Below are 17,021 nucleotides of genomic sequence, written 5' to 3'. Positions count from 1 at the left end.
GCTTGATTCATGAATTAAATCATTGTGAATAATTAATTTTTTTATACTGTTATACTGTATTTTAAAGAAACAGTGTAATTGTTGAAGGCTAAAAGGAATTTAACATTCTAAAACTCCTGACTTCCTAAGCATGCTTTTGTCTTCACTGCCCAAATAACGGTGCTAAAAATGTACATTTATAAAAAATAATCATGCTAATCGCTACTTGTTTCTTAGAAAGTGCACACAGACAGTTCTACACTGATGATTCTACTTGATGCAGCATTGAGCATAATAACAGAACACACACACAAACGAGTCCCATTTCTATTTCCTGTCCCCTCTTCAATGTATCTGCTTTTGCAATAGTATTATGTTAGCCGAGCCTGTGCGATATCTCAAAGTAAGAATGTACTCATTCAGTTTAATGGCCTGGTTTTATTTGGCCATGCCAGACTGGCATAATTATTATCATCATTACTATATTATAGGGTAGCAGGTACTGATTACAGCAGTATATATTTGGTAAATAGTTATTACACATCAGTAATGATTTTGAGGTTATAATAATATTTTTTATTAAAAGGGCAAAAGAATTGCATGATAATATGTATTACTAATCCACATACTTTGCTTCCAAAATGTTATTTTGATTTGCTTTTATTTTTCAGGGAAGGGAAGTAAACCAACAATGAGATAAATTAATAATCTGTCTGAAGCTTTAAGGGCCTGAATTCATTTCAGAGAAGGTTTTATACACCACATGTCCACATGACCACATGTGGAGCTTCTAAAGATTCAGTAATAGTGGTAGTGTATTTGTCATAAGACAGCATTTTTTTACATTTTAAGATTTTGCAGTTTTAAGATTTATACAAATGACTGTTCATAAAAGTGATGCTGAGTTGTTAAGGAAATCATGTGCATAGCTATCAAGTAGAACATGATGCATAAAGTGACACTGGAATGGAAACAATACATACTATAGGCAGTAGCCAGTAGAGTTGATAAAGGTTGGTAAGTCGAAGTATTTCTGATTATGCCACCCTTAGATTTGTACATGGAAATTCGTTTCACCATTTTTCACAGTCTTGAAAGACTGCATATATGAATCAACACACTTCTATACAAAGTTTGGAGGGGTCGTTGGTTCAGGTAAAAATTAATAGTGTGGCTTTACATAAATGTGACTGATTATTTTCTGTTGACATTGTGAAATTCTTTGCTAAGATTTATGGCTGAAAATAACACAGCATACATTGTGCTGTATCTGCTAATGTTTCTTTGATTTGCCATTATGCTGCTATGGTATTGGTTTTACATGGGCTGAATACTACAGGGAGATTCACTCTAAAGTGGCCCCAAATAGTCTGTTCTAACTCCCGTTTGGATGAAGCAATCAGAACCAATAAATAACGCTACATAACTTGACATATGTATAATCGATTGCATTACATGCGATGCTAGAAGTGATCTCTGTTTTCTGCCAGACACATGAACGGGTACAGGGGTATGCACCCAGACTTTGCAAATAGATGTTAAACGTCTAAACAGCTGTCTGGTGCCTACCTCATCACTCCGGCACAGGAGCATCCCAGCTTGTTTGAAGCTCCATATACTGAGGAGCACATTGCACATTAAATTGTTCAGATTGCTCCATACTAGAGAGAGTTATTACAGAATATTCAGGGCCTCTTTCGAGTAAATCTCCCTGTATTTCTTATCTTGAGTCTAATGTTGTATTGGAAAAAGGAAAGCCTTCAAGAGAGTATGTGTGTAAGAATTCATTAAAACGTTTCAAAACATAAATTGTTTCATGTCTTTAATGCTGTGAAATTTCATGATTTCTAATATGACGTAATATTCCACTTTCTCTGCAAACAAGCACATGAGGCAACATATATTTAACAAAAGAATAAAAATCAAAACAGTAGGGAAACAGAAAAATTTACATAAAGAATATTGATTTATATGTTTTATTTATATTACCAGCATACTTGCTAGTATTTGTGTGGTATATATTGGGAGGAAAATGGTGAAATTATTTTAATCAGTCTATTTGTCACTGAAAATAATTGTTTCCATTCATTTTTGCATGTAAGTTTTTGAATCCTGATATGAAAGAATAAAAAAAATCATATGCTGTTTAAGTTGTTTTAGTTCAGCTATATTACACTCTTTGGCAAGATTCAGAAGTAGAATATAAAAAATGTTCTGCATGTGTGGTTAGACTTGTAGGTTGACAAGGGCTTTTCTGTCAAATCCCTGAGTATCCGATTTGATGGCCTCATGCTAATGGATGTATTATGTAACCCCTAAAAATCACAACAACTGTCACAGTCTAAAGTTGACAACCACAGATAGCTACCACATTCTATTTCCATAAAACTAGAGCTGAGAGAGACACATGGGACAAAGTTTCCTGGTGTCTACAAACCAAAACACTGTCACTATGGGCCCAAACCATAGCACAGGCCTTCTGCCATTCTTAGAGTCAGACAAGGCTAAGAGGTTTCCACATTCAAGTTCGTCCCTACTTTCTCTGTTCTTTAGCAGCAATGCTTGTTACTGGTTTACTTCAGTTGAGGAGGCTAGACTGCAGCTGTCTAGTCCCATGTGAATAAGGTTTTTTTTTGGCTGGGATGGTGAGAGAAGCTTGAATGCCCTTCCAAAGGGGGATGAGGCATATTGAAAACTATATTAAATTACCCTGATTAACAATTTAGCCACGAACAGGGGAGCGTTGGAGGAGCTCTAAAGGCAGTCTCAAGGTCTATTCATTGCCAGAGCTCTAGGGTCAAAAGGTTCCCCAAGTTCACAGGCTCTGTGGCTTTGTTATGCTAACTCACAGTCTGAAATCAGCAAGCAAGTGGAGTGTGAAGTAGAAATAAAGTAGAAATCTCCCCCTCCTTGAATATCACTCTGTCAACTGCACTTTCAGAATTATGGGTGCCAAGAAAAGCTGTTTTGGTAACGAATGACAGTATCTAAATATATTGCTAAAATTTGTATTATGAGACCCTGTAATGTAAAAAAAATGAGATTAGGGAAAAATGGACAAATAATCATACTGTAAGACACTGTTACTTGTGAAACAATATATCAAGATGGACTATTGTAAAATATAATTTAACCCTCTTCAGGTGATGTATCTTGAAGGTGGAGGAAATTTTTAAACCCTATAACTGCTTTGGGGTAGATACTTGGAAGTGTGTTGTTAGATTATTTTTCACTATCTGGTTGAATTATTTATAAACAATGGAAAACTGAAAAAAATGCTTCTAGATCAGTGGCTATTAGCAGCATTTGTTGAGTGTCATAGGGATTCCCAATGATTGTATATTTAAGTAATGTTGAGTATTGTATTGAGAGAACACTGATGGATGACAACACCAAAATAATATAAAATTGTGAATCATGAAAACCAATGAGGCTGTTAGGGGTGCACTGCTGCACTACAAAATACTGCATATCACAATAAATGACATACTAAATTAAGTGTTAGGCTGGAATACTATTTTATAGTAAAAATGAATAACATTCTATGGCTCACAATCCTTTCAGGCTGATTACACCTTTCATTGATTACTTGTTAGTATTATGACTGTCAAAAAGTAAGATGTCTAACAGTCAATAAGGCAACAACAATGATTTCAAAAAAAGAGTGTGGGGGTATATATGTACAGTATCTCACAAAAGTGAGTACACCCCTCACATTTGTGCAAATATTTTATTATATCTTTTCATGGCACAACATTATAGATATGAAACTTGGATATAACTTAAAGTAGTCAGTGTACAGTTTGTAAATAGTTGGCAACACAGTGAGTACACCTCACAGTGAACATGTCCAAATTGTGCCTTATTGTGTCGTTGTCCCTCCCTGATGTCATGTTGACTCATTAGAGTTACAAGGTTCCAGGTGTGAACGGGGAGCAGGGCTGTTAAATTTGGTGTTTTGGGTACAGTTTGCTCATACTGGCCGCTGGATATTCAACATGGCACCTCATGGAAAAGAACTCTCTGAGGATGTGAGAAATAGAATTGTTGCTCTCCACAAAGATGGTCTAGGCTATAAGAAGATTGCCAACACCCTGAAAGTGAGCTATAGCACGGTGGCCAAAGTCATACAGTGGTTTTCCAGGACATGTTTAACTTGGAACAGGCCTCACCAGGGTAAACAAAGAAGTTGAGACCACATGTTCAGCATCATATCCAGAAGTTGGCTTCAAAAAATAGGCGCATCAGTGCTGCCAGCATTGCTGCAGAGGTTGAAGAAGTGGGAGGTCAGCCTGTCAGTGTTCAGACCATACGCTGCACAATGCATCAACTCAGTCTGCATGGCCATCATTCCAGAAAGAAGCCTCTTCTGAAGCTGACATACAAGAAAGCCCGCAAACAGTTTGTTGAAGATAAGCAGTCCAAGAACATGGATAACTGGAACCATGTCCTGCTGCCGGCACTGGGGAGCTGTGGTTCATTGAGGGAAACATGAATTTCAAAACGTACTGTGACATTCTGAAGCACAACATGATCCTCTCCCTTTGGAAACTGCGCTGCATGACAGTTTTCCAACTCAATGATGACCCCAAATACACCTCCAAGATGACAACTGCCTTGCAGAAGGTAAAGGTGATGGACTGGCCAAGTAAGCCTCCAGACCTAAACCCAATTGTGCACCTGTTGGGCTTCTCATGTTGAAGGAAGAGGAGCGCAAAGTGTCTAACATCCACTAGCTCTGTGATGTCATCATGAAGGAGGGACGAGGATTCCAGTAGCACCTGTGCAGCTCTGGTGAATTCCATGCCCAAGAGGGTTAAGGCAGTGCTAGATAATAATGGTGGTCAGACAAAAGTATTGACACTTTGAGCGCAATTGGATATACATCATTGTGAGGTGTAGTGTTACCAGCCATTTAGACATAATGGCTGTGTGTTGAATTATTTTCAGAGGACAGTAAATCTCTACTGCTATACAAGCTGTACACCGACTACTTTAAGTTTCATGTCTATAGTGTTGTCCCATGAAAAGATATAATAAACTATTTGTAGAAATGTGAGGGGTATACTCACTTCACTTTTATGTGATACTGTACATCTATTCTGTGTGGAGTTTGTATGTTCTCCACGTGTCTGCATGGGTTTCCTCCGGGTTCTCCGGTCTCCTCCCACAGTCCAAAGACATGCAGTCAGACCAATTGGACATGCTAAATTGCTCCTGGGTGTGAGTGTGTGAGTGACTGTCTGTGTCTGTCTGTCTGCCCTGCGATGGACTGGCGACCTGTCCAGGGTGTATCCTGCCTTCCACCCAATGACCACTGGGATCGGCTCCAGCACCCCCCCCACTGACACTGAGGGAGAAGTGGCTTAGAAAATGGATGGATGTACATCTATTCCATCAGGCAAAGGCTTGGTTAGATAAACAGAAAAAAGGCAAACCTGCAACATAACTGGATTACAGCAAAGGTTTTTTACACACACACACACACACACACACATACATTATATTTTACTTTAATATCCGGTATTCGAGGTGAGGGTGGAGGACAAATGACTGCCCAATTTCACAGACTGAGGTCTGTTTGTCAGGAAGTCCAAGATCCAATTATACAGTGGGGGTGCTGATTTCCAGATCACTGAGCTTGCTGACCAGCCTGGTGGGCATGACTGTATTGAAGGCGAAGCTGAATGAACACTATTCAAATGCATGTGTTCCGGTTTTCCAGGTGGATGAGGGTAGAATGAAGAGCTGTCGAAATGGCATCCTCTGTTGATCTGTTTGAAGCAGTACGTACATTGTAGGGGATCCAGTGATGGTAGGAGCACTGCTTTCAGATGACTAAGAACCAGTTTCTCAAAGTACTTCATCACAATGGGTGTGAGTGCGACAGGGCAGAAGTCATTCAGACATGCTGCAGAAGAATGCTTTGGCACTGGAATGATGATTGTAGCCTTCCAGCACATGGGAACAGCAGCATGGGCCACTGACACTTTGTAGATGTCAGTGAAGTCTGGGGCTAGCTGTCTAGCACTCACTCTGTGGACTCTTCCAGGAATGCCATCTGAGCCAGCAGCTTTACATGCAATTACTCTGCTCAGTACTGAACATACCTCCACTGAAGAGAGTGTCGGGGGCTACCATTGTAAGGAAGTCCACCCCATGTGTTAGGTTCAGCAATGCCCTGATCAAAACAAGCATAGAATTGGTTCAGCTTGTGCTGGCTGGTGGGGTCAGTGGGAGAGGTATGTAGTTCATCAAAGTCTGGATGCCCTTCCATATGTGGTGGGGGTCGGAGTCGTGAAAGTACTCTTCAATAGATAGTTTGCAGACATGTTTGGCTTTCCTAATGCCCTTCTTCGGGTCTGCCCTGGCTGAGCTGCAATCATCGGCATCACCAGAAAAGAGCGTCACATGCCTTCAGCAGTAGCCGAACTGGTGCACCAAAGGTTTGTAGATATCTACTAATGTAATGTTTCTTTTGAAATCAATAGTATTAATAGGGAGTTTGTTCATTTTTGCAACAGTAGCAGTTTCTCTTCTTCTGGGCTGGCTTTCCTGTGAGGATTTGAATGCATTCAGCCAAAAGAACATTAATGAGGTCAGTTACTTATTTTGGATAATCACAATTGGCACTCCAATTCATCCCAAATGTATTTGATGGTGCTCCATCACTCCAGAGAACAAAGATCCAGTGCTCTACAGCCCAATGCTGAGCAGCTATACACTCCTCTTTCTGATGCTTGGTATTATGCTTAGTGACGTCCAGCTAATGTGTGGCCTCTCCAGAGCGTCCTATTCTATTAGCAATGCTTTCTATGGAAATTACACAGCTGTGTGTGCATAACTGTTCTCCTGTTGAATCTGTTAAATTTGTAGATTTTTATTTTGTTTGTGTACATAGAAACAGAGTTTCCCTTCAACTAATTTCAGTGTTAGTTAACGTAGGCTTAAGGCCAGTTTAAATGTTAAATTATTCTCTTAAATTATTCCCAGACTTATTACATACTAATGCTAACTATTCACTAACCACAGGAACTTCAGTGCAAACTGGCTGAGCTATTCTTTGGCAACAGAAGTGTGTATAGAAGAATATATGTGTTTATAAATGTGCCCCGCCAGTGGTCCCAGACCATTTAAGAAGCTAACCTCTAATTTGTTCTTAATTTGGGTATGAGCAGTCCTGAGCAGTTGGTCTGCCGTAGTGTTCCAGCTTTTACAGTGGGAGGAAACAGCTAGGATCCAGAGAGGGGTCTCCCACAACCTGTCTGGAACAAAATTAAGTGCTGCTCTGCAATGGACTCTGAGGCAGCTCTTCAGATCTAATTGCTAAGAGAAGACAGGCCTTCCAGCATGGTCTCTACATTTAAACCTAGCCCTCAGTCACAATGCTGGTGACTTTCCCAAAATTTGTAGCTAGCTAAAATTTAGCTACTTTTCCAAAAAGAGTAGTGGCTACTTTTAGCTACTTTTTAAAAAGTAGTGGCTACTTTTCAGCTACTTTCAAAGCGTGATTGTCAGAACGTTTGTTAATCCCCACCTGACACACCAAGCCCAACTGACAGTGTGAACAAGATACTGCATTTAATCAGGTGCCAGAAAGAAACATACAACTGAAAAACTGCAAATATACAAAAAGATCACCAAAAGGTTTAACCAACAATCAAACTTACACAACCAAAGGTGTGACTAAATGCAAAGTAAATAATTCCAGGTTATTCCTAATAAAAATCAACAAAAATAACTGAATACAAGCCAGAGAATTTTGTGCAAAATGTTGTCAACTTTTGAAATAAAACTGCTCTAATTTAAACATTTCATCAAGATTCACGAATCAGGCATAACATTCTGACCACCTCCTTGTTTCTACACTCATTGTCCATTTTATCAGCTCCACTTACCATATAGATGTTCTACAATTACAGACTGTAGTCCATCTGTTTCACTGCATACTTTGTTAGCCCTCCTTTACCCTGTTCTTCAGTGGTCAGTGGACACTGTTGGCTGGATATTTTTGGTTGGTGGACTATTATATAATAGTCCAGCAGTGACACTGAGATGTTTAAAAACTCCAGCAGCACTGCTGTGTCTAACCCACTCAGACCAGCACATCACTTACACACCACCACATCAGTGTTACTGCAGTGCCGAGAATGATCCACCACCCAAATTGTCCATGGGGGTCCTGACCACAGAAGAACAGGGTAAAAGGTGGCTAATAAAGCATCAGAGAAACAGATGGACTACAGTGTGTAACTGTAGAACTACAAAGCTTCCTGATACGTTTAATCTGCAGCAACTTGTGAAACTTAAATCAACTTCTCATTTCCCAGCTTCTTGTTCAAATTCTCACATTGTCTGAACAGGGCAATTCAAACGAGAAGCTGGAGGATGAAAAGTAACTTCAACCTTGTAAAAAGTCAAACATTGAGAGACATTTTACAAGAAACTCACAGAGAAGAAGTTTCCTGAGACACAAGAAAAGCGGCTACAGCTGAGCTAAAAGTTAAAGCAGGGCAAAGTAAGTCTGAGTATGTGTTTGTTATATTCTCAGTCTTAACTATCAGCACATACTGAGATATGCTTACAGCCAAGATGGTAAAACGGACATAAAATGTGGCTCCCAAGGTGGTCTGATTTTTGCTGAAAAAACAAAACAGCTCTTCTTATCATTGTGACCCCTGAGTTAAGCCTACTAGTTAGGGATGATCAGCGCATGGGGGCGTACCTATCCGTTTGCTCTGTCTGCGGCTCAGTCAGGATCACACAGTCGCCACCAGCCCAATGAATGGCCGCATTCTGTGTTTCATTTTGTGCAGATTGACTGAAGCCTGTAGCCAAATTGTAGTGAAAATTTCCACTATAGGTACACAAAAATTTGTACAGCTACTAGCTACATTTCATCATACTGTAATGGCTACAGCTATTATCTACCAAAATGTGTAGCTAACTACAAAAAGTAGTGTGCTACTTTGCTACTCCCCCATCCCTGTATTTATGCCAACACATATCATATTCATGAATGATAATTTAAAAGTGTATATCCGGTTTCAAAGGTAAATTTATTAAGTGCAGCTCTAAAAAGTGAGTTACAGGAGTAGTCTTGGGGTCTTAGCATGTTCCATTTTCAGATGTGCAAATTTGCATTTTCCCTACATTTTGATCATTTTGGCCCATTCATGTCCATTTAACAAGGAATTGCTCAGGTGCCCTCTTGTATTTTTTTAGTCACTTTTTATATAATGAAAGCATTATGAAATGGCTGGGCTCCTGGCTTAGGTTCTGTCTAGCTACTAGAAAGGTCCTTTAAAGAAGCAAAAATCAAAAATCGCAAACAGTGAATACATTGTCTTTTATTGTGAAGAATGTCAAGGAATTATGACCCAGAAGTGACTATTATTGACAGCTTCACATACTGGGGCATATGATTATGATTTTGAGAGCAGTGCAACAACAAAAAATTGTCAAGACACTAAGACACTGAAATTACTCATGCAACTCACTTTTTATAGTTGCACTTTATTACATATATTTACATTCAAAATCTGATGTATGTCTTCAAACTCTTCAAATTACTCTATAATTACACATTTTCATAATTCAGATTCAGAATCAGAACTGCTCAATTTCACAGAGTATGTTATACATACAAGGAATTTGTCTTCATGGGTACTGATCCAAGGGAAAGGTAAAGTAAAATACACTAATTAGAATACAGAATATCGAATAAAGAATAAAAATTTTAAAACATCCCATGTGAAAGGAGCTCAGGAGATGTATATATGATATATGATATATATATATATATATATATATATATATATATATATATATATATATATATATATATATATATATGAGCCTCTTTGCTAGACTCAAAACTTATCTTTTTTTTATCTTCTAGCTTGATCCTGATGGATAATTTTGAAACATCTTCAGGATTTATAAGCACTAAATCTTATGATAAGGTGCAATATCTACCTGTCTGTCCTGCCAGTCTATCCCTCTCTCTTTCTCTCTCTCTCTCTCGCTCTATTTGAGCCCCTGAGCGAAATTTGCCTGTCGTCACATGGGAGCCACCAGAACTGCTAGATTCACTAGAGCTCCATCTCTGTTGGCTGATGATGACTTGATGATGCTCTCCTGCTCGTCAGCCTCTGTGACTAGATTTACCACAGTGGAGCCACCAGCATCTGGCACTGATCATGAACCCTATCTCTAACTTTGACAGACAATTTATCAGATGGCTCTAACTTCACATCACTTCATCCTGGATTAATCAGAATATTTCTGAAAGATGTTCAAGCTCTAAGCTTCTTTGTTGTATCTTGTTATAAATCATAAAATCTCATTAGAGAGATCTCCTCCTTTGAGCCTGGCTTCCTCTCAAGGTTTCTTCCTCTCACTCCTAGGGAGTTTTCCTCTCCACTGTCACCTCTGGGTTGCTCATGGGGGGCTTGGACCTGGATTTAGTTCCTTACGTCTATACATGGACTCCTTTTAATTTTCCTTTCATTTTCTTATTATTCTTTTGATAAACCTTCCATAAACTGCTTTGCTTCTGTAGACAGCCTTTCTGTAAAGTTGTGTAAAAGCACTATATAAATAATTGTTGTTGTTGGTGTTGTTTCCTGCTTGTCAGGAAACCAATGATACACTGGCAGATCTGGGACAGTTTGGCCTGTAGCAGCTCTGGCACTGTAGTGTTGAACACCAAATGGAAGTCCACAAACAGAACTCAACTGTAGGTTCCAGGACTGTCGAGATGTTGTAGAATGGTGTGCAGGGCTCTGTATGCAAACTGTAGAGGATCCAGCACAGAGGTTGTAATGCTCTCAGGTGGGCCAAGAGCAGGCATTCAAAGACCTTCATGACTACAGAGGTCAGGGCAACTGGCCTGTAGTTATTAAGTCCAGTAATGTTTGTCCAGTTTGGACTGGAGTGATGGTGGATGTTTTGAAGCATTCACATCAAATCACACATCTCATAACAGATGACTGATTACCCCCTTAAATAGGCATGGTTTTATTACACACTTGTATGACCTAAGAACAGCTCAACCAGTTTGCATTGAAGTTCCTGTACTTACTGAATAATAAGACTTAATAATAAACTTAGGATTTTAAGAGGTTACGTATTAAATGTGTAACAATGTCAAATAATTCTATTATATACAGGTCCAACATCAGGAACTACCCAAACATCTGTAAGACTACATTACACCATAAAGTTATAAAAGGGACCACAGAAGTGACAAAGAAACTTAGAGAAGTGATTAGGGAACTCTGAATGCCTGGGGTTGCAGAATCAGTCCTGTAAAATTCCTGGGCATCAGATCAATAACCAAGGACAATCTTTGTCCCAGTATTTTTTCCAGCACAGATCAAAATCTAGGAACAGGGTGGAAAATCCTGGATGAGTGGCAGCTCTTTACAAAATGCAGCAATATGAATGATAATCCAATTAATAGTAAGTCAAGCAGTAAGTTAACAACATAGGTTATAAAAGGCCTGATCATAGCAGAGCTATTCTGGGCTGCCAGGGTCTAATCTCTCAGCTAGTACATTAAAGATTCACATCACACTAAGGTTTGTGGCCCCTGCTTCAATGTGCATGTTAATTAGCACTGCTCTAACAAGCTTGGTCTTCCATTAGTACCCTCAAGCTGAGGGTTATTAGCATCACAGTGGCTTGGCCCTGTTGGGCTCCCATTGCACTCTCTCCCAGCCTCAGATTAAAGAGGGGCTGTACCTCCTCACACTTGACTAGGTCTTCAGTCTGCATCATCTCTACTCGTTGGAAATGAAGGCAAATATTGCCATGGCTTAGCTTACCAAAGGTGCTGATATGGTAGACTGTTCTCCTTCACTTGGCCCTCTCCTGAAAAAAGAGAATAATAAAGCTGAAAGTGAGTGCCCTGTTTGTTTATGACTGCTATTCCTTTTAAGGTTAAAGAAGATTAATTCTTATTCTGGATCTGCACAGATAAGCAGAATGCTGGTCTTTTACAGTGGCCAAAAATAAAACTAACATGCAGTTTGTATGATACTATCAAGTCTGATATACACTTCCATTATTTGCTAGCCATATTAGATTTATTGCTCCAGGATAAAACTAACAAAATTCAAACACAAATTTTGGCTGATCGACTACATAGTACATATTACTTTAAGTGTCCCTTAAAGTTATAGGCAAGGGCCATTTCCACGTATAAGATTTAAGGCAAATCTGTTTGTAATTGATATATTTTCAGAAATATATGTCTATTAATCTAGGCCTACCATCTGCAATGAAAAAGCAACATTTGCAGTGCTTTACAAAAGATGTGATTAGGATTAAAAAGATTATGAAAAAACATATCATTTGATAAATACAGATAGTGACAAACAACAGGCTGAAACTGAAGGACAGGGAAAGAGTGACAGAGAGTGTGATGCAAACACAAAACATTTATTTTCTTTTACATCTACAATCCTTATGCATCTCTCTTTCCCTCAGACACTCCATTGAGAGCTCCTTGGCTCTAGCCGTGTGTTCCAAAAACTCCTTACAGACTCAGCAGGGCAGAAAATTGGCCCACGCTGTCACAGTTAGCTCAGCCACTCCTTATTATCCATGTTTCCAAGGGAGCCATTCGTAGGATTTATCATAATGTACTAGGGAGACGCCTTGTGAGCCAGTGTCCAAATGCGGTAGTCCAAGAGGTCCAAACATTAATGGGAGATGTGAGACAATAAGCTTTGTAGTGTGTGGGAAAAATGGTTCGTCAGATAGCAGGAGAGCCCCCACTGACCCTAAGCATTAGCATGGAGAAAGTTTTATCCTAACAGCTCCTTGAGGCAGCTGGGATGTCTCTGTTTGACAGACAGATACACAAACACACCTACAGAGAACACTGCAATTTAGGTTTTGTGGAAAAAATATGACAAATTTAAAAGTACACACTTATCGTTTTAAGGCCATATAAAGTAGATTAAACCATTTAGAATGAGAATTATCTTATAGATGTCCACTCCCCATCTGACCTCTGAACAATGTTTTCACCATGTCCATATGGGCAGAGAAACAATGCAGGTCAAGTGACATCCATTCATGTGGTTTACTTAACTGAGGGTACCAAGGCCAGGACATGCACAAAAAGAGAAAGTTAAGTGACTGCAATGAGAGGGACAGTTTATTAAAATCCAAGTGGTCAGCTAGTGCTGTTTAACAGTACAGTTACTATTTAATGAATTTACTCTATCATTTGCATGATATCAGATTAAAACAACTGAGATCTTTGTTTAAAATATTTTCTAAAGGAAAAAGTTTAATGAAGTAATGGTAAAAAAAATATGTACCTAATTATTTAACAGTGGCGGACGAAGTGCACAATCCTGAACCCATGACAAAATATACCTCAGGTAAAAGTGATCTATTTAAAGTCCAGGTAAAGTACAACAGTACTTGATTTTTAAACATACTTAAGTATCAAAAGTATTGTTAGATATTATAGCAATCCAACATTTGTCTTCTTGTGTCTTCAGTTTAAGAAATATGTAAAGTGAAGACACAAGAAGAGAAATGTTGTATTGTTAGAATCTCTCACAATACTCTTAATCTTTAAGTATGTTTAAAAAGCACGTAATTCTCATCCAAACTCCTGAGATATCAGGTCTCTCCTTGAAATATCTCAAATAGATATTTCATGTAATATCTCATTTACAGCAATATGGCATTTTCTTTAGTTCTGAAAGCTTGTCAGTGTTGCTGTTACTCTTGTCAGTGCTGCTGTTACTATACATTTGATATTTTGCAGTAGTAGAGTACAACATAGGGCATTTCTCTGGGAAGTGTAGTGGTGTCAAATTGGAAAATTCATATAATCATTTCCAAAAAAAATGGGAAATACAAATGCAAAATACAGTACAAATACTTGAAGAACATGTACTTTGTTACTATCCACCACTGTCATTTAAGCATGTAAGACAGATGGGAATCTAGTTCAATTCCAAAAGTTATTTTAATACTGCCCTCCTGGCTTTTCCCAAACATCATATTTATCAGATTCTGCCCACCTAAATACCTTTCCAATAATGTCTTCAAATATGGAAATACATTAATTAGTATTACAAACACTAAATATTTTGCTGTATATGACAAGAAGATTGAGTACACCATTTTAAAGAATTAACTCATGCACTGATTATTCATTTAATTGCTACTACATAATCAGAGCTGTTGTAGCACCATAATGCTATTATAGTAAAACTTTATATTCATGTCATATAGTAGATTAGTGCTCAGATTAATGCACCCAGAAATTATGAGCATTCATTACCTCAAACAGAAATTACTGATTAAGTCTATTTGGCCAACATTATTGAACAGACAGTTTCAATTAGTGGGACATTACAGACTCTGAAAAGCCACAAAGAGATACAAGTGTGAGGGGGTCTGTTGGTTTTGACTTCAATGGATTAGCCTGTCCATCTATGGACTCAGTGGCCAGCTGGTCTATGTTGTTTGCTCATTCAAATCGGATGGATTACAAGGTGGCTGGAGCACTCTGCCCAGCAGTAGGCTGTCTGGCAGTCCTAAAGAGAGGTTAGGGGTTAAATGGTTTGTGTCAGGGGATCCAAAGCACATAATGGGAAAACAGACCCATCATCAATTAACTCACAAAACCTTGGAGTTGTTAAACACTCACAAGGTAACTGGGTAACATATGAATTCCACTGAGTGAGAGGTCCCAATTTAAAAGCAATTTGCGGACACTGTTGCTTAGCCACATTCCATCGTGAACTGAATTTGTTCCTCCTAAAACATACTATTATACATATTACTCTACAGTTAGAATTTAGAATACCTGTAACTTTCTTTCATATGGAGACAATATTCAACCAAGCTATAGCAGCTTGAAACAAAACCTCCATCTTCTTCCACTTCCTCAAATTATTACACACTATATGGACAAAAGTATTGGGACACCTACAGGAGCTATTATGACATAACATTTTAAATCTATAGGCAGTAATACAGAGTTGGTCCCCCCTTTGCAGTTATAACAGCCTTGAATCTACTGGGAAGGCTTTCTACAAGCTTTTGGAGTCTGTGGGAATTTTTGCCCATTCATCCAGAAGAGCGTTTGTGAGGTCAGACACTGATGTTAGACAAAAAGGCCTGGATCGCAGTCTCCACTCTTTCCAAAAGGTGTTCAGTGGGGTTCACTGTGCAGGGCCAGTCAAGTTCTTCCACATCAAACTCAACCAACCATGCCTTTATGGACCTTGTTTAGCGCACTGGGGCCAGTCATGCTGGAACAAAAGCAAAAGGGTCCCTCCCAAACTGTTTCCACAAATTTGGAGGCATACAATTGCCCAAATTGTCAATGCTGAAGCATTAATATTTCCCTTCATTGGAACTAATGGACCCAGGCCAATCACATGGCATTATCCCTCCTCCATCAATCTTTACAGTTGGCACAGTGCTGTCAGGGAGGTAACATTCTTCTGGCATTTGCCAAACCCAGAGTCATCCATTAGACTGCCAGATAGAAGCGTGATTCGTCACTCCACAGAATCCATAGAGTCCAGTGGCAGCGTGCTTTACACGTGTGCTTTACATGCTTTACACACTCCATCCGACACTTGGCACTGTGCTCAGTGATGTAAGGCTTACATGCCACAGGGGCAATAAAAAATTAATAAAGTTGTGAAATGCTTAAAAATACAAAATATCTAGTGGAACAGGTCAGTAACATGTCTGGGTATAAAAAGTTCAAAAATAAAAAAAGATGTATACTATGTTGCTTCTAAAATGAAAAAGAGAACAGGCAAAAGTGTATTTTATGTATTTCTTTTTAAGTTGATAAAGATAAATAGATGATAGATGATAAAGATTATCTTTAACAAGATAAAGTCCTATTGATCGCTACATAAATGGAGCAGCAGGATAGGGTTAAATGAGAAAAAAAAACACTTTGTAATGGCTGCTGGCATAACTCCTGTCCATCCTTACAGTATTTGGCCACTTACTGAACAGAAGGCCTCTTTACTCAATCCTGCTGAGCTCTATTTAGACCATATGAAAGAAGAAAATAAAGAGAAAAAAGAGGAAGGAATATGTTGGATAAGAGTCCCTTATACAGACTAACTGGGAAATCGATGGGTGCTTATAATCTCCATTGTGTCTCACAGAGGTAGTCACAAGACAACCACATCACTCCTCTAGAGCCCTGCAGCTCTTTGGTGAAGTTAGCCCAAGACTTCTAGATTCAAACTGAATGCTGTGAGGTAATCTGATATCACTCAGGAAATGTGTGATCCAAATTCTAAAGGTTACAGGTAGAGTTAGTTTTCATTCTAAACTGTATCATCAAAGTAAGGCTGGACAACACCATGAAATGCTAAAACCAGATTTTCTCAAATCTTTTCAGATTTATACGTGTACATGAAGATTAATTTGATTAATGAAATACCGGATTTTTGACGTTCAAATGTTGCTCCTAGAACTAAACATACATGCTTCTTACTGATCCTTGTTTTAATTATAATGAATGCCACATAGATACAATGAATTTAGGAAGATCACAGCGAACAATTATGTAATAATTGTAAAAAACAGTAATGAAATGTCGTTTTTAATGTAAATGTGTTCGTTTAACGTGTCAAACATAGCCTTAGCTACTATTAGCCAAGGCAGAGACCTTCACGTGTGCAGATTTACTGTAAACATTCAGGCTAGATTTTCTAAACGGCCATGTACTGACATCTACTGGGGATACACAGAACGGCATGTAACCTTGTTACAGAGGATGTGGATGACCAAGACAAGGTGGTACAATATTTTACTGGGCCACATATATATAACACACCATAAAAAGAAATAATTGTTGTAGTATGCCCGTACAAAATCGATACGAAAAAAGAAAGACTGGGCTGGACCAAGGTGTGTAGCATATGCTTAATTTGATAAAAGCCTTGGAGCCTAAAACTGGAAAGAAAATCAGACAATATAAATATTACACTTCTCCAGGTTGAGAAAGCACTTTTGTAACCTTTTTG

The 17,021-nt window shown here is 38.7% G+C and overlaps 1 protein-coding gene across 3 annotated transcripts in view; it reads left to right on the top strand.

Annotated features, from left to right (window-relative positions):
* Window positions 1-17,021, top strand: part of edil3b (EGF-like repeats and discoidin I-like domains 3b) — a 76,862-nt gene that overhangs the window by 12,266 nt on the left and 47,575 nt on the right. The window lies entirely within an intron of this gene.

The sequence above is a fragment of the Pygocentrus nattereri genome, chromosome 18, assembly GCF_015220715.1.
Source record: "Pygocentrus nattereri isolate fPygNat1 chromosome 18, fPygNat1.pri, whole genome shotgun sequence".
NCBI lineage: Eukaryota > Metazoa > Chordata > Actinopteri > Characiformes > Serrasalmidae > Pygocentrus > Pygocentrus nattereri.
Note: the sequence above shows the minus strand (reverse complement) of the source record. Positions and strands in the feature narration are given on the sequence as shown.